We start from the raw sequence: 12,469 nt of genomic DNA on the forward strand, positions 1-12,469 counted from the left end.
GTACTAGGTTTCTCTGTTCGAGGTTACAAGCAGAAACAATAAAAGCGCTGAAAGCAGGAAGTTATTTCTGCTCGTAGGCATAAATGTGTAAAAATAAATTTTCTGATTCCTAAAACCTAATAAAATCCATGTAAGTCTCCTTTTCGTCCCCAATGCATATAACTGAATATAAACCAGTCAAGTTCAGCTACTTTTCTGATGTATATGAATACACTAGTTCTGGTGCAGCTCTTACAACAAAGATACTTAAGACCTTTTTTTTCATATGAGCTCTTGCCGTTTTTAAATTGAATTTTTTTTCATTTCAGTAAATCACACGAAACACCAGCAACACTCATTGTAAGCATCTGACCAATCACATTCCTGAATTTTAAACCCATTTAGTATTTATTTTTAACTTGTTTTATTTTTTTTTAATTTTAAAACCTGTTTTAAGTATTCTTGCCATTTTTAGCATATTGTAAGTGGATTTTTTCAAATATTTTTTTTTAAATCATATCAACCCATTGTATGTTCCCATTGATAATTCCTGAGCTTTATAACTGTGTATTATTTCTTTTTACCTTGTTTTAATTTTTTTATTATTTTACAGAGCTTTTTAATATATTGTGAGCATTTTAGTGTCATTTTAAAATAGGACTATCAATGCTCCTGACTTTTAATCCTGTATTTATTCTGACATTATTCTCTCCACCTGCAGATGAGGGAGGTATTTGATTTTAAATTTGTTGATTTGGGGGGAAAATGTACATTCATTTCCTTGTATGTATCACCAGTGGGAAACTTTTTTTGGATGAATTGCATTTTTGGATGAATTGCAATCTTTACTTCAAGGCCTTCAGACTGATATAGAAATGACGGGAGATTTAAATGACACATTTGATAAATCAGACAGGAACAGCATAACATCTAAAATGGCAGAACCCTCTTAAGTACTGAAAAAGTTCTGGCATATTCATAATAAATAACATTTATTTAATTTGAAGCATAAAATTTGCTTTAAAAAGAAAACCACAATTTGTACGATATCATATTTCAATATCGACGTTCAGATGAGGGATTTGAAGAAGCAACAGCGATAGGAAAGTACATTGATTTTGGGACAATGTTTGCATCTGAATAATCCTTCGTCCTGGAAAGAAGGGAAAAAAATGTTTTGATTCTCAGTCTTCAGGATCCCCAAAAAAATGTGCAAATTTGTTTCCGATGTATTTTGGATAAAGATGTAACTCTCATAGAAGATACATTTTATCAGTTGAATGCAGTCGATACTTTCGACTTTTTATATGATGACAGGACCTACATTTAGGGCTCAGTACTGATAACACTGCTGCTATTGATGGAGTAAAAATAAGTGATGTACTGGCAGTTTTTTTTTCTGAGGCAAGAAGTCCTAGAACACCTCCTATAAAAATGTTAAGATTCAGAGCAAGAAATATTTTTCCACCTCACCTAATGCTATTGCATTAACGAGGCTGAAGTTGGCTTCTTATTCACCAGCTGCTGCTTCGCGTTTCTCATTCCATTTTAAATGCTGCTGCTGTGATGTTATGTCATCTTTCGCCTGTAGATGGCTCTCTACAGTCATTTTTAAAAATACTTATCCAGATGTATTACTGTACATATCCTCAGTAAAATGGAATATGTAAGTAGAGACTGTCCAAATTGCATTTTTGTATGAAACACATTTCAGAAACACAACTCACAATAAAACAAACTGGCATGTTATACCACGAGTAAATAAGACAAAGGCAAAACGTAAATTCACTGGAACTTTCTGCATATTTTCCACGACCTTGCCTTCTGATCATAAAAAGTCTCAAACTCTTGCTTTTTGCAAGAAATTTTAATATAGCAGTTTTAAATGGGACATTTAGAACATGGTATATGAGAATATATGGTTAACTGAGGATGAGCAGGGCGTGATCGCACTTTCTGCTTATTGCTGTGAACCTACCTCCTAGTTATAAAAATGTCTAAAAATTCTGACACAGATGTGTGAGAGACAATGGAAAAGACTATCAAAATCCTGAACTTCAGGACATTTTACTGTACTGTTTTTTTAAATACGACCCTCTGAACATGGCATGAGAGAATACATTGGCAAATGGTAAATGCACTGTTTGCTATATTGCTAGGGCTCTCCCTCCTGATTTTAAAATCGTCTCATATTTCTGACATCAAGGTGTGAGACACAATATAACAGACTGTCAAAATCCTGAACTTCAGGACATTTTACGGTACCATTTTAAAAATATGACCCTCTGAACATGGCATGTGAGAAAATGCCATGTGAGAATGCATTGGGAAAAGATGAATGCAATTTCTGCTGAATTGCTATGGCCCTCCCTCCTGATTACAAACTCGTCTCACAATTCTGACACTGAGGTGTGAGACACAATGTAACAGACACTATTAAATTGTGAAGTACAAGAGATTATACTGTTACATTTTTTTTAATATTGACCCTCTGGCATGTGAGGACTAAAAATAGCACACATTCTGCCAATTTGCTTTGTCCCTCCTTCCTCGTTACCAAAACATCTTAGTATACCGACACTAAGGTAAATGTCTCTAAATCCAGAAGTTAAGTTGTCAAAGTACATCGGAGGTAGCGTGGCCGAGCGGTCTAAGGCGCTGGATTAAGGCTCCAGGCTCTTCGGGGGCGTGGGTTCAAATCCCACCGCTGCCAGGTGCTTCTGTCGAGACCCCCTTTCAGCTGGCTTCAGACGAAGGGAACTGCTTTTTGGCAGTCTCTCGAGAAACTAAGCAAAGTGTTTAAAGATACTTTCTCAGCTTGACATCAAGGCACAAAACAAAAACCTTCTTGCGTCCTCTCAACCCAAAAGCGCTTTGCCACTTTTTGCGTTATGCAGGGAACGACGTCTGCCCAGATCACTTTTGTGTCAATGCAAATCGTAGTGTGCCCTCCGTTTTAATGTTGGCTGTGCTGGCGTGCTGCTTCTGTCTGTGAAACTTGAATGTTCTGCTTCTTCACACCAAATCATCGGCGGGGGTTGAGCTTGTTAAATCTTTGCGCATAGCGCTCCTTTGGAAGTACTTTGTCCACGTTCAAAAGCGATCGTGGGATTTACTTCATGCGTGCAAAAAGCATGCTTCGCACGACAGATTTAAATGGGGAATGGAGCCTGCTTCTTGCTGTTTTTCCTGTGGTTGCAGTTACAAAGTTGATCGTGCTTTCACATTCTGTTAACAGTATTCACTGGCTGAGCTTTATCAGTTGGTTCGTAAAGGAATCTCTGCTTCGGTTCCAGAAAAGTCATCTGTGGTGTGTTTTTTTCCGTGCCCATGGCAGTCTTTAAAAACCGGTAGTAGTGGCGGCGAAGTTAATTTTTTATCCTCTTTAAAAGAATAAGGACGGGCTGGGGCGAGCTCCATTTACCACTCTTTCAGCTAACCGCCGAACTCCCGAACTGATTACACTGCAGAGCCACAGGCGCCTCACTTTTCTCCATTCTCTGGGTCAGGGTGAAAAAAAACTTGCTGGTATTAGCTGGCCTGCTGGGAGCACCTCTTCTTCACTGATAAGCAAGATTTGTGTTTCATCTTTCTCAAGCTGTATAGATTTCTTTCAAAACAAGTTGTTCCAGAAAGGAAACGAACACTTGCATTCACCTGAATTAAAAGGTATGGGATTTGCCCATAAGGATAAATTCTGTACAGTAAGACAGGAAGAAAGGCACCGCTGGGATTCGGACCCAGGATCTCCTGTTTACTAAACAGGCACTTTAGCCAACTAAGCCACGGTGCCAGCAAAGTGCTGTCCTTTGACAGCCACTTGGACACGTCTCAACTGCTCTGAGACATCTGCGTTCGGTGTGCACCGAGCATGCTCGGCTTGCAAGTTGCCTCATTTACATGCGATAGCTCCACCACTAAGAGAAAGGATGAGAAATGGCTTTTATCTGGCACTTTTCATGTCAGAGGATCTCAATCTGCTTTCCGTGTACAAGAGGATGTCCAACTCATGTAGCTAAAGACGTAGACGACAGTGCTCCACTGAAATCTTGATCTCACAACCCTCGGCATGACTCCGCTGTGTTCTGCTTTAGACAAAGGGGGGAAAAGACTTCTTTCATCACACGTTTTGCACTGTTTACGGTGTTTGCAGTGCTCTTTCTTAAATGAAAACCAGGAATCGGCACCATATGAGGTAAGACTAGATAATATTGGATCAAGAAGCCTCGCCATTCCATGCGTGACGTGAGCAAAGTGTAATTCCTGTCTTTATAGTGTGCTTGTTAGAGACTTAGCTGGCACCCAGAGCACTTTAAATCCGGGAGTCAGCAGCCCAAGACAATAGAGCTTCCTTCGTCTATGTTTTTTGCGTGAAGGGGGAAACCATGCGTGTGCTGCAAACGATCTTAGTATCGAAGTACCGTCCTACATAACCGATCCGAACAATCTGCTTTACAGAGGAGCACTGCCTGAGCTTATCTTTGGCAAACTGAAGACCAGGCTGACCTCTTCTGTGACTCTTGAACACTGAGTCTCAAGGTTGTGAATTCAAGCTCCACACTGGCGGGAAATTCCATAGGTAAAATCACATTTTCTTGCATGCTAATCAAAAGAAATATTAAGAAACTTTTCCCAGTACCAGTTTTTTACAAAAGTAAAGGCACACGGCACATGTGTGCCACATCACGTCCGAGTTTAGTGACAACTACCTCAGAGATTGTAAGCTGGCTAGTTTCAGATCAGATCACATTTTGTATCAAAGGTTCAAGCAAACCCGAATACTTTTGCAAGAGACATTTCAGAATCCCAGTCAAATCCAGTACGATTGCTGGATCCTTTGAATTCGACTGAACTATAGCACAGATCTGCAGTCCACCATTAGAATACTGTGGGTGTGCTGTATAAGCCATACCGCCCAAAATAGTTCTAAAACAGGAGAAGCATCCTCGTTTAGGAATGTGGTATAAAGTGAAATGGTCTGGGAAGAGTCCTACGTTTGAACAGTTCAAAATAGACGTAAAGGGGTATTTACGGACTCTTTCGAAATGTAAGAACAAGCTGTGCGGACCTTATCTTTATTTACCTTGTGTAATCGTTTTTCATAAAGTGTAATTGTATTATAGCATGTGCCCCTGACGATTTTCTTGATACGTTATATGTGCTCTTGTTTGTATTGTATGTAGTTTTGTTGTTCAAATAAAACGTAAAAGACACAAATTTCCAGATGCGGCTGCTGTAAAAATAAAATGACATCAAGGGTGCTGTACGCAGAGGTCTGAAACCTGCTCCACAGAAGATCTTTATCCAGAGGTGTTAAAGAAGTCGAGATCTCGCCATGAGAGGGGAAGCATCTCAGAAAAAGCAGGTGCAGTCGGTTCCACGGTCATAACGCCACTAAGTCGGGCGACAAGAGCAAAACCCACCCGGCTTCCTCCAGGCAAGTAATGAGACAAAGAGACAACACACAGCGGGTAGCGTGGCCGAGCGGTCTAAGGCGCTGGATTAAGGCTCCAGTCTCTTCGGGGGCGTGGGTTCGAATCCCACCGCTGCCAGGTGCTTCTGTCGAGACCCCCTTTCAGCTGGCTTCAGACGAAAGGGAGGGAACTGCTTTTTGGCAGTCTCTCGAGAAACTAAGCAAAGTGTTTAAAGATACTTTCTCAGCTTGACATCAAGGCACAAAACAAAAACCTTCTTGCGTCCTCTCAACCCAAAAGCGCCTTGCCACTTTTTGCGTTATGCAGGGAATGACGTCTGCCCAGATCACTTTTGTGTCAATGCAAATCGTAGTGTGCCCTCCGTTTTAATGTTGGCTGTGCTGGCGTGCTGCTTCTGTCTGTGAAACTTGAATGTTCTGCTTCTTCACACCAAATCGTCGGCGGGGGTTGAGCTTGTTAAATCTTTGCGCATAGCGCTCCTTTGGAAGGACTTTGTCCAAGTTCAAAAGCGATCGTGGGATTTACTTCATGCGTGCAAAAAGCATGCCTCGCTCGACACCTCTACATACCTGACCACCACTGCATCACACAGCTGCCAGCGCACCTCACCGTGCCACATAGCTGCAAGCGCACCTCACCGTGCCAGGCCACCACTGCATCATACAGCTGCCAGGGCACCTCACCGTGTCAGGCCACCACTGCGTCACACATATTTCAGCGCCATATATTTCATGGATATTATGGAATATAATGGATGGATATCTTAGTTATCTTTCTAGTTCACAGGTTTGCATGCATAATTTAATTTTGAAAGCCACTGAGACATCAGGTACTACTGTTGTATTTATGAAAAAGAAACAAAACAAAAAACATACTAACAACTGTGCCATCCTACACCTTAGTTAATAAATTTTATTATTCATCAACAGTTAACATTGTTAGCAAAATATTTTGAATTATATTTAACCCTATTTTTTCTTTAGTTTTGTATTTAACTTATTATATGATAGTCAGACTTAATGTTTATTTGAACAATGAAAATATATTTTTACAAGATTTTACATTAAGCACTTAAAATTAATATGGTTAATAATAGTAAACTGTAACATGCTGTAACAAGATCGGTTAAACTGTGAAGAAAATGCTTTCAGAGAAAATGTTTCAGGTGTGAAGAACATAGATCTCCAATGCAATTTCAACCAAACCTGTTCCCACACACCCTGCCCCCACTACCATTAGAATATACACAAACATTTTAGCGTTTCATTCTGAGCAGAAGACCCTCACACCTGAAGAGTGCTGGCTGTGGCGAATTAAACCGGTTTTACAGGTTTCAATCACAGACCATGTGACATGGGAGTCAGGAAACTAACACACAGCGCCACTGGATTTGATAACGCTATAAAAACGCTATAAAATAATGTGACTTTAACAGAACAAGTTTACAGCACAGTACAAAAATAAATGCTGACCATGACTTTAGAAGCATAAATTGCCTTACACTCAATTTAAACACAAGCTGTCTTTAGCCCTCTAAGCTGGTTCATACAGAAATGTAGAGATCCAGGCTCAGAACACACAGCTTCATTAGCGAATACATATGCAGGACAACCAGAGAAGACGTTTTACAGAGGATGGATTTTTAGAAACATCCCATCAGTGACATCACTGAAGTCAACTCCTAGGTACTGTAACTGTCGTGTGGATAGTTTCACAAGAATCAGACAAAGGTTTAAGCATCGCTTGTTCTAGATAAAACTGCAAAAAAAAAACAACAACCAATAATGTACTTCTTTGCGGCTCTGTTTGCCCAAATCATATATTCACAACGTGAAATCTAGAAAATAATATTACGTAACCAAAATCCGCAATATGGAAACAGAACCTGTGTAATTGTTGATAGATGATGTACTCGTAACATTTTTTCAAGATGAACTACAACATTTAAAAAATGACTTGTATGTACTTGATATCTCTAATCAATCCACGGGTCCCAGCACAAAACGAAACTAAAACAGATACCGTTTCGCGCTTCTTATTAGTTGCTCAAAAAGTAATTTGACCATATGAAATGCATAATATAAACCTAGAAACATATACATGAGCAGTACTTAAGCACTGTAGTATCGGTGTTAAGACATACCTTTCAAATACTGTAAATCAAGTTAAAAATATCTCAAGACCGATTCTGGTCATAATGAAACCATGTTTCGTGTATGTTTTCTTTTTCATCTTGAAATAACTCATTTCTAAATACCTTTTTCACTGTTAACATCTTGTAGCAACTCTGCGACAAAATATACACTCTGACAGTTCATCCTGCTACCAACATTAAATAAAACAAATCTTAAGATTTCTATATTTATGTCTTTATTTAGTGGTTTCATTAGTGACAAAGGCTAAACTTTCTTGGAAAAATGTATTTTATGTGTTGCGGAAAAAAACTGACTTGCTTTAACAAAATATGTTTACAAATCCTTTCACCTGGCATTTTCGTAGTTAGAAATTATGGAACGCTCTGTTAAAAGCAAGGGAGTGTTTATGTCCGTTGCAGTTCTTTTGCAACATGAATATAATTATATCGTTATTAATTTCTTGAGATACGCGATTCCATATTATATTCCCTTTTAATCAAATTCTAAAAGTATGCTTGTTGACTCCGGTATCGCGTTAGTTAAAGACTTCGAAGCTTACAATGTTTATGAAGAAATGAAATACTGGTGTGTATTTTTTTCTTTAAAGTACCGAGACCAGCCATATACTGTATGTTTATGTTCCAAAATTAATATCGTTTATGGCCTTCACACGCGTTACAGTATGCTCCTATTCTTTTTATGCTCAGAAGAGCCCACACACTCAGCTCTTAACCCCAGTGTGCAGAAAGGGTCAAAACGTGTTTCTCAGCAGAAATAAACATGTTTCTGCAAGTTTGGTCAACCCCATGTAAGTTATGGGGCAGTAACAGCACACTTTTCAAAACGTGTTTTTCAGCCCGAAATAAACGCGTTTTTTCAGACAACTGAATCCCCATGTAATAAAATTTCCCATCAGTGGTAAAATTAGATATGAATATTCAATACTTAAATGGGCACAGTTAAGACATTAAATATACATATTCATACTGTATACAGTTTGCATACGGTAATATGTTTATGTTACGTGATTAAAAAATAAATAAATAAAAATGAAAAGTCCAGCACCAGCTGGATTCGAACACACAACCTGCCAGTTGGTAGTCACGCACCTAGACCAGTGGGCTAAAAGAGAGCTCACATGAATACATAGGCGAAACAGCCCTACAGAGCCCTGTCGCAGTACATGGATATAATCATACCGTTATTAAATTCTTGAGATACGCGATTCCATATTATATTCCCTTTTAATCAAATTCTAAAAGTATGCTTGTTGACTCCGGTATCACGTTAGTTAAAGACTTCGAAGTTTACAATGTTTAGGGAGAAATGGAATACTGGTGTGTATTTTTTTCTTTAAAGTACCAAGACCAGCTATATACTGTATGTTTATGTTCCAAAATTAATATCGTTTATGGCCTTCACACGCATTACAGTATGCTCCTATTCTTTTTATGCTCAGCTACTCAGATTTCCCTTCAGTGGTAAAATTCAATATCTACAACGGGCACAGTAAAGACGTTTACAGTAAGTCTTTCTATGACAGACCAACGGACCACGAGTGCCCCTGTCGGTCAACCAATCACATACCGCGGTATTTTGCGTCATCGCGCGTCACGATGCACGACGCCGTAGCCAATTACCTCCGGTACGTGTCTGTACCGCGCACTTTGAATGGCTGCATCTGTAAGGAGATTGGAAAATATAAGAGCGTCTGAAACGTATAAGTACAGTACAGGTGGACGTAAAAGTAGTTAGATAAACAGTGTTTGTATTTTTATACAATTAGTTGCAATAGTGGAAACAATTTGGATTTTTTCGAATGTCTCGAAACCAGACATGCTGAAACGCTGTAGGTTTAGAATCAAGACTGGAGAGAATAACGTCTTGTGAGAAGATCTGTTTACTTATTCTGAGTTCTTCCCCTGACGAAGAAACCCACAAGTCTGAGTTGCTTCAGCTTTAGAGTGTCTAATATTAAGCAGTTATAATAAGGCCCTTTTGTGTCGAGCATTATGGAATTTTAACAGGGCCAGGGTGCAATGTTTTTACGGGGTGAGCACAACTTTTAACAGATCTGCTTAAGGGGGGAGTGCAGTACAAGGACAAGATTGCCTTGGTTCCAGCAGCAAAAGCCGCCTGTAATAATTTGAAACAAGCTCTCTTACAGGTGCTGAGACTGGGGTTTCCTCAGATGGATCAACCATTCCTTTATATGTAAGTGTGGACAAAGGGTTACTGTATATGTATATAATGTATGTATTTGTTGCATGTAGGCCACAATTCTGGATGGCTATGGAGAAATAGGATTCTCTCACAACTGCAGGGACTCCAGTTAAGAATACTGGGCTTGTCTCTGAACTGATTTGTAGTTTTACAGCTGCCGACAGAAGCAGCTTGAGTAAGGTGTAAATAACACAATAAATAAAGAATTCCAGTAACTCAAGGTAACAACCATGCAGATGCAGATGCCAGACGAGCGGCACTGGGAGAGCGGGAGTCTGAGACCCCTGTGAAACCTCTATTGGGGAAAGGGGAGAATTCAGGTTGAGGGCTTTAATAGATGTTTAATAGTGGTTAGAACAAATGTGTAAAAATGTGGGGTTGTATAATGATGGGATGTGGGCTGGCACATACCCAAGTGTATGACAAAGATGATCCCGTGGTACGGACTGCCCTTCCCCTTGGATACTGATCTAAAACATCAATAACATCTTGTTGTAACTGTGGAACACACAATGTCATGGTAATGCATGCCTGTACATTTTAAAAAGGAAAGATCTGCCCTGACATTGTATGTGTAAAAATAGGCAGTCCTGACGTATGCCATATTTTATAAGGGGGGAATGAAGTAAGAGATAAGATGTAAAAAGGGTTAACTTAAGTCAGTTCTGCCTGAAAATTAGACTTCTAAGCAACAGGGGTTTATGGCACGAAAGGGGGTTAACTGATAAGGATTCCAGATGCGAACAAGGAACCCCCTGGGGGCATAATCTTAAACTGACCATTTGGGCCTCTTAACTGGCCAAATACCATGACCCCCCCCCTTACCATAACATTGAATGACGTCTGAAGCAGCAAGCAAGGACTATATAACCTAAAAGTTTGTACCGGCACATCGAACAATACTTCGGTTTTGTTGTTTCTTGCGGGAAACAAGACTTCAGCTTTATTGTTCCTTGCATGCAATAAACTCATCTGTTTTACTTCATCTTGGGATCAAGAACCTTATTCCTTCTGTTACAACAGTACCAAATGCACGTTTCTTCTGTAACCGGAGCCGATCATTTGCAATTGGGCTGTGCCGACAGACCAGGACGAGCTCTGTCGGCTCAAAAGCAGCGCAGGACCTGCAAGTACAACAGACATAATTCGGAAAAGTCCTGACGTTGCATTTCAACTGAGCCCCAGTATACATCGACCCTTCGACACTCTGAGTGACAACTCTCTTGCGTGTTCTCATATTTATGTAGTTTGCTTGCATGATGCCCGGAACAGCAGGGTTGTGTGCTCCCATATGGTTTAGTGGTTAGGATTCCTGGTTTTCACCCAGGCAGCCCGGGTTCGACTCCCGGTATGGGAACGTGTCAGTTTTGCCACCTGCTTTCCAAAAGATCAGCACCTTGTACGAAGGAGCCGCATTAAAACTACTCGAACGTGCAAAACGTGCGAGAAGAGGGGGAGCTTGTTTACAGCCGAAACTTCTCGCGTGTGAGACGAGCTGATCATCGCTGTGGGAGGGTTACTCTGGTAGACAGGGCTGAACTTCGGCAATAGGATTTATAGTCTCCAAGATGATATTTGCACTTTCTGGAGAGGCGATTTTCTCCACTTCAGTAGCCCGATTTCGTCGATTGCGTGGAGAGGGCTGTAGAATGTGGCGCCGCCTTTCCTGCTCCGTCCATGACAGGCGTGCTGGTCTCTGGAGAGAGAGCACGGTCCATCAGCGCACTCCAATAAAGGCACTGGAAGCAGCTGAATCGCATTGGCGAAGCTCAGCACTGGGCCGCTGGGCATGTCTTACCACTGTTTCCGTAGTGTAGTGGTTATCACGTTTGCCTCACACGCGAAAGGTCCCCGGTTCGAAACCGGGCGGAAACAGACATCTTTTGTCGCCAGGCACAAAAGGGAATTGGGGATTCGTCTAGCGCTGTGATCGAACAGACCCACTCACCTCTTAGTGTGGCGAGATCTGCACAGTGCATGTCACAGCGCATCCTGCTTTCACTTCAATGCGCGTCCTGATGTACCCCAGTCTCCCGCGTGACAGGTGGGGACAGGTGACAGGTCCTAACGAGGAAGACATCGCTCTCTCCGACCCCCAGCATCGTGTCCCGACCCACCGTGCTGGAAGCCGACGCGTGCTGTGATTCCTTTACGGAGCAGAAATGACAACCGAGGAGCCGAGAGATCATTTCAGCATTTCGCGTCTGAACTGAAAACACAAACGACCAACTCGGAATGACTTGCCTTTGACGCTTCTCAAAGCGTTCTTTGTGCATCGAACAGACCCACTCACCTCTTAGTGTGGCGGGATCTGCACAGTGCATGTCGCAGCGCTTCCTGCTTTCACTTCAATGTGCTTCCTGATGTCGAGTCGTGTGCCGTGCGGAGGCTCTGAAAGCGAGAGCAATGAAAAGGTGCACGACGCTGTGAAAGAAAACAGAGAAGTGAAAGGCAGTCATTTCTCTAAGAAGGTGAAAGAAATGCTACTCCCCGTCGGGGAATCAAACCCCAGTCTCCCACGTGACAGGCAGGGATACTTGCCACTATACTAACGAGGAAGACATCGCTCTCTCCAACCCCCGGCATCGTGTCCCGACCCAGCATGCTGGAAGCCGACGCGTGCTGTGATCCCTTTACGGAGCAGAAATGACAACCGAGGAGCCGAGAGATCATTTCAGCATTTCGCGTCTGAACGGA

The 12,469-nt window shown here is 41.3% G+C and overlaps 4 non-coding genes across 4 annotated transcripts; all 4 read left to right on the plus strand.

Annotated features, from left to right (window-relative positions):
- The first annotated feature begins 2,610 nt into the window (after positions 1-2,610).
- trnal-aag (transfer RNA leucine (anticodon AAG)) lies at positions 2,611-2,692 on the plus strand. Its single transcript has one exon. It is a non-coding gene; the product is annotated as a tRNA-Leu (tRNA).
- A 2,757-nt stretch (positions 2,693-5,449) lies between these two features.
- On the plus strand, positions 5,450-5,531 carry trnal-aag (transfer RNA leucine (anticodon AAG)). Its single transcript has one exon. It is a non-coding gene; the product is annotated as a tRNA-Leu (tRNA).
- A 5,526-nt stretch (positions 5,532-11,057) lies between these two features.
- Positions 11,058-11,129, plus strand: trnae-uuc (transfer RNA glutamic acid (anticodon UUC)). The gene has a single exon. It is a non-coding gene; the product is annotated as a tRNA-Glu (tRNA).
- A 445-nt stretch (positions 11,130-11,574) lies between these two features.
- trnav-cac (transfer RNA valine (anticodon CAC)) lies at positions 11,575-11,647 on the plus strand. Its single transcript has one exon. It is a non-coding gene; the product is annotated as a tRNA-Val (tRNA).
- The last annotated feature ends 822 nt before the right edge of the window (positions 11,648-12,469 follow it).

This window comes from Lepisosteus platostomus, chromosome 5 (assembly GCF_059453375.1).
Source record: "Lepisosteus platostomus isolate fLepPlt1 chromosome 5, fLepPlt1.hap1, whole genome shotgun sequence".
NCBI lineage: Eukaryota > Metazoa > Chordata > Actinopteri > Semionotiformes > Lepisosteidae > Lepisosteus > Lepisosteus platostomus.